This window comes from Siphateles boraxobius, unplaced genomic scaffold (genome assembly GCF_051911475.1).
Source record: "Siphateles boraxobius isolate OS27281-9 unplaced genomic scaffold, OSU_SipBor_1 72, whole genome shotgun sequence".
NCBI lineage: Eukaryota > Metazoa > Chordata > Actinopteri > Cypriniformes > Leuciscidae > Siphateles > Siphateles boraxobius.
In genome coordinates this window covers 2215129-2221128 of record NW_027509200.1, presented here as the reverse complement: position 1 = coordinate 2221128, position 6000 = coordinate 2215129, and the positions used below count along the sequence as shown (strand labels likewise).

General features: G+C 38.7%; 2 long non-coding RNA genes across 2 annotated transcripts; one reads left to right on the top strand and one right to left on the bottom strand.

The window, feature by feature from the left end:
• The first annotated feature begins 235 nt into the window (after positions 1–235).
• On the top strand, positions 236–1630 carry LOC143724289 (uncharacterized). Its single transcript, XR_013197313.1, has 5 exons — positions 236–475; positions 587–736; positions 880–930; positions 1264–1325; positions 1553–1630. It is a non-coding gene; the product is annotated as an uncharacterized LOC143724289 (long non-coding RNA).
• A 1578-nt stretch (positions 1631–3208) lies between these two features.
• On the bottom strand, positions 3209–4970 carry LOC143724288 (uncharacterized). Its single transcript, XR_013197312.1, has 2 exons — positions 4905–4970; positions 3209–3969 (listed from the first exon to the last, which is right to left on the bottom strand). It is a non-coding gene; the product is annotated as an uncharacterized LOC143724288 (long non-coding RNA).
• Between the last annotated feature and the right edge of the window lie 1030 nt (positions 4971–6000).

Here is a 6000-nt window from a genome sequence, read left to right as displayed (position 1 = left end):
TCATAGAACCCTTGCAAAATTATTTTATTAGATTAAGAAAGCCACCGCTACTGGTCACATCTATGGTTAGATAAATTAAATATGAACGCAGTTTTGGATGAAATAAAAGTACAGTCAGTCAAGTTAACATTACTTAATGCGTTATCTAACATCAACACATTGGGTGAACAATATATTTTTTACATGTATGCCCGCTGGATGGTGTTGCTAAGAACTTGCAATGTATAACTATTATCAGACCAGCCCTCACGGCCTCCAAACACTACCGGTCCACCGGGAAAAGTCCCGACCCTCCCGATTGCCACTCCGCTACTGGTTGCTTTGGACAAGTGTAACAAATGAATAATAATGTAAATGTTCTCTTTAGAATTTATCACCGGTTCAAACTTCAGCTGAGCAACCATTACTAGCCCAGACAACTGCTGCCTGTCCAACACATGCCCTGCCACCATCATCAGCACAGAGACCTGAAACAGTAGGTGTAGTCACATCCCAACTCCAAGAAACAACATCTCCTGTGTTGTTTCAGGCAACAACTATAGTACGCCTTTGGAAACTGAACCAATTTCTACCTATTTCTCCTCAGCCACTGTCTGAAGCTGCAGCTGTTGCCACAAGAGAGTTCCACTCTACTGCCACAACATCATCATGGGAGCAAAGTACACCCCAGTGCTCTCATAGTACTACAGAATCACCATTGGTCCCACTGACATCTACCTCTCCACTTCCGATCCAGGTAACTGCGTGTTAAGTTTGTAGCAGTTCTTTTTGTAATAATACTTCTTATAATGATATGCAACAATTATAATATTTCTTGAAAGTTAATGAATAATTATGATATTTTCATGATTAAATTCTGAAATTACATAATTTTTTTAGGGCAATGCGAGCCCTGTGATCTATGAATGGGTGAATGCTGGAACTCCAGATGTGAGTATTGTATATTTTAATTTCGCACAAATGAAAATCTGGTTCCCTTGTAGTCCTTTGTATAGATATAATATAATGTACTAAAAATTTGTCACTCAGAGGTACACTATGTAACTTTAGGCTCTCTAGTGTGGTGGTTAATAAAAACACTGCATGTGTCTTGTGGAATAACATTGTTGCTGGAGGTACTTCTCTGTTTATGATGGGTCAAGCAAGTATTAACCACTATTCCCCAGTGGTTAAATTTTTATAGTGTACCTTTAAAGGTAATCTCACAATGTCTCTGCTGTGTCTGTAAAAACAATAATAATAATTACTAAAGCATTTTTTTAGGTGTACTACAGGGTTATACCACCAGCAAATGAAGAACATTCAAACTCCGAAGTTCAGAATGGGTTTGTTATTATTATTATTATTATTATTATTATTGCATGTTGCTATGGAATACTTGATTCTGATTGTCAATTATAGCATTCAACAGTCAAAAACATTTTGTTGAATTAAAATTAAATATCTCCTATTGGACAATAGGAAAGAACGTCATACAGGTTTGAAACAACCTGACAGTGAAACAATGACAAAAAATATTTATTTTTTTATTGTTCAATTTCTTATTTTTAAGGGAGGACTTTGTGGTTCTAACAGACACAGAGGAAGAAACTGTAATGTTGGGCTCTCCCAATTACACCAATTCAGACTCCAATGTGAGTACATACTAACCAGACACTTTGCATGAAATGTATAGCTAATAATAATATTCTGTTAAATTTCTCAACCTTTATTTAGGAAGAAGCAGATTTGGCTGACATTCTGAGATCATTCCAGAAAGACCACATTGACACTCAAAATTGTGCCATTGTTGTTGCAAGACGGTCAAAAATTCTTCACAGTGCCTGTCAAGCTCTGTCAAAGTCCTACTTTGCTTGGAACAGAACTCCACGAATTGAGTTTGTTGGAGAGTCTGCTGAAGATCATGGTGGGCCACAAAGAGAGTTCTTTAGGTCGGTATAAACACTTGTACTGCTAGACTGGGGCTACAAATGTTGCATCTTGAAAAACTAAAACAAAATATTAAGGGCTAAACTCATGGGTACAAGTCAGATTTGATATTGTGAGGTATGATACTAGGGATAATCAGCTTGGGGGAAGTTTTCTGTTCTGAAAGTTACAGTACATTTTTATAGTACAATTAACTTACATTATCTCAAATATCCAGAAATATTGAATTCCCTTCCTAATATTAAGAAATGCTCTAACTAAAATAAATGTACTTATTCTGTGTACTACAGTTCGCCCACAAACATTTTTACTTGGTATATACATTTTAAACTAATTCTAACTTTATTTGAAGTAATAAACTGAAACAACTAGTAATAGACTACTTTGAGTTGAAAATTTATATAATGTTATAACAAATATAATTTTCCTTCCATCAGGCTCTTAATGATCGAGGCACAGTCAGCACTTGGAATTTTTGAAGGAAAGCAAGGCCAGGTTTTTTTTTGCCTACAACCAGTCAGCCTTAGAACAGAACCGGTTTTACACGTGTGGAAAACTCATTGCTTGGTCACTGATTCATGGAGGCCCAGGCATTAAAGCCCTTCATCCGGCTTTGTATTTGTTGATGTGTGGACAGGAAGGGCAGTTGGATAGGTTTGATTTTCATGACTTGCCAGATGATGAAGTGCACTTAAAGTTGCAACAGGTAGCCTATTATCACCTATGTGTTTAACCTGATGAACAATTAAATGGTAATCTAATATTGTCTAAAACTGGTCTTTTTAGATCAAGCAGTGCAAAAGTGTGGGAGACCTAATTTCACTGAAGGCCTCTCTTGGAGACTGGATTGCAGAATGTGGGGTACCCTCGATCTACAATGCTGGCCTTCCTGAAATGCCCAGAGTTTACAGCCTGGCCATTAAACACTTTATTTATCTTAGTTAAAAGAAGCCAACATATCTTAAGTCAATATCAAACTGCAATTTAGTAATCAAACCTAAAACAATTTTATAACAGTGCAGTTAAACTTAAATAAACACCTTTATTTTGATTGTTATCTGTTTGTTACCCCAGGTCTGCTAGCATGATTTCACAGTTTAAGGCAGGAATGAATTCATTTGGATCAATTTGGCAGACAGTGGAAAACAACTGGATGGCATTCAAGCCTCTGTTCACTAACACTCAGAAGCCACTGACGAGAAGTGAGTTCAAAGACCTTCTTGTTGTGAATTGGAGTGATGAAGGCAGCAACCACAGACAGATTGAAGAGGACACCATCTTTGCTTGGGAATGTTTACTCAACAGCATTCAGGGTAGGTTGTAATATAATTAATGTATTTTCATTTATAATGTTGGTTTAAGAGCTTTGTTATTTCACTTGGGCCTGGATACATAATCAGATCAGGGGTGGGGAACGTTGATGCTGGAGGGCCATTGTCCTGCAGAGTTTAGCTCCAACCCTGAAAAAAACACTCACCTGCCTGTAACTTTAGCAATCCCGAAGACCTTGATTAGCTTCAGGTGTGTTTAATTAGGGTTGGAGCTAAACTCTGCAGGACAATGGCCCTCCAGGATCAACGTTCCCCACCCCTGGTTTAGATAAAGCCAGGATTAGGCCTTTGTTCCATTAGGGCATTTAAGTAGATTTCATAAATGTGCCTTAGAAAAAAAAAATACTGTTGTGCATCTTCAGACAAAACAATGACACGGACATATTTTAAGAGATGTAAGTTTGAGTTGCTTTCAATTAAAACAGCTCAAACATTTAGTCCAGGACTAGGCTTAAACCTTGTCTATGAAACCGGGAATTGATGTTTTATCATGTGATTAACAGAAAAAGAGACCTCTCTGATGTTTGAGGATCTTCTGACATTCATGACCGGTGCTGATGCTGTCCCTCCTCTTGGCTTTCCCAAAAAAGCTGAAATTGGCTTTTACACTCAAGAAGATGGATGCCGGAGACTGCCTTATGCATCAACATGCTCAATGGTGCTTTTCCTTCCAAGAGGGGTACTTGATGAATCAGAGTTAGAAAACCTGCTGATAGATGCAGTAAAAGGCTCAGTTGGGTTTGGAAAAATTTAGATCTGGTATAATATTCTGAATCTTGCTCTTGATCATGTTCTTGATCATGCTGCCATGGTTTTCCAAATGTTCAATATACAGTATTAGAGTAATAGTTGACCTCAAAATGAAAATTATCCCATAATTCATTCACCCTCAAGTCATCCTAGTTGTATATGACTTTCTTCTTTCAGTCGAACACAATTCTATTAATATTAAATCAAATTCTTAATAAAAATAAAAAAGTCCTATACAATTAGGATGACTTGAGGGTGAGGAAATTATGGGATAATTTTCATTCTGGGGTTAACTATTCTTTACAAATATCGACATGTTTGTCCAAAGGCTATAGTTCACCTCTAACGAAAATTGACATTTTTCAATTCAGTTTTAACTTTAAAAATGAGTTGTAGTGACTGTTCTGATAAAAAAAGACTACATTCGCCTGAAAGTTCAAAAACATTTCAATAGTTTATTGTTACACAATTTACAGAGGACATACTGAGAACACAACTGTATTTGTCTATAAAATACTTGGACTAAATTGACTGTTTTATGGATTCATTTTACTAACCTAAAAGGTTCAAAATATATCTAATGGATTTTGAAAATTACAGTACAAAATTAAAGTTTGTATCTGAATTCTTGTGTCAAGTGTGTAAATTTGTATTATGTGTAGCGTGATGATATATAGTTAAATACAAATAAGTAGTGCTGTATTCCATAGTTTCCATCATCTGATAAGGGATCCAGCAATGTTTGAAGGTTATCAGTATCTGCAACACTAACTCTTAAAGTGCTTTCTGGAACTGTGATGGCCCGTGTGTCAGTCTCATCTTCCCCTACAAAGTCAATGCCATAGTATTCTATGTCAGATGCATTAAGGACAAGGTTTGGCTCAATAATCATACCAGAATTCCACAATGCCAGTGGACTCATGGCACCCTCCGTTCTTAGATTGTGATAATTCCATTGTCTGACAAACTCATCACAGGACCGCTGAATTCTCCCAAGAAAGACATAGTGCAAGGTCCATAAGTGCATCTCATTTTCTGGGTGTAGAATGTCCACATGCTCCATGTATTGAAATAGCTGCCTATAAAAGTCCGATACAACCCTGTTTACATCCCCCCAGAGACGCTCAATTCTTTGGTTGTGCACACTTCTTCCCACAATAAAACTTCCTCGGTCTGCGCCTCTTCTTTCTATCATGTACTGTGCAACATGTACATTTTCCATACCTCTGTCTCCCCTCACTCTTAAAGGTAAACCAAACTGAGAGACACCGTTTTGAAAAAATGACAGTACTGTGTTGGCACGATTGTGTGTGGCACATCTCAAATAAATAATCGTTCTGCTGAATCCATCGATGCAGCCGTGAAGAACAAATCTCCATGAAATCAGTTTGTGGTTAGAGTCAATATGCCTTTAAAATAAATAAAAAGAGGATTAATTTGACAGTAGAAGAAATTGAAGCATAAGTACCGTGTAGAGATAACGTCCTGGTTGCGTATGCAACCCACCGTTCCCTGAAGGAGGGAACGGAGGACGTAGTCGACGCGACTGAAATGGGATCACGCTAGGGAGCCTGTCTTCTTCGAGTACTATTGAACGAGCCAATGTAATTGGCGTGCGTGATTCGCATCACACACTCCGCCCCCGCGGCGCGGGTATAAATACGGAAGTGGATGCACGCACTAGTTGCTTTTCGCTGAGGAGCCGAGAGTAACCCGGGGTCAGCGGTGGTCCAGCGGTAGTGGCAAGGGGACTACGTCCTCCGTTCCCTCCTTCAGGGAACGGTGGGTTGCATACGCAACCAGGACGTTCCCTTTCAGTCGATAACGTCGGACGTAGTCGACGCGACTGAAATGGGATCAACCATTGAACACGCCACTAACGCTGCCACCTTCCAGTGCCTAAACCAAAGCCTCCTGATGCCCCCGCAAACTTAAGGCGGGGAAGGACAGGGCTTAGGCCAGGGAAGTCACTGCTGTTCCTACAGGACCA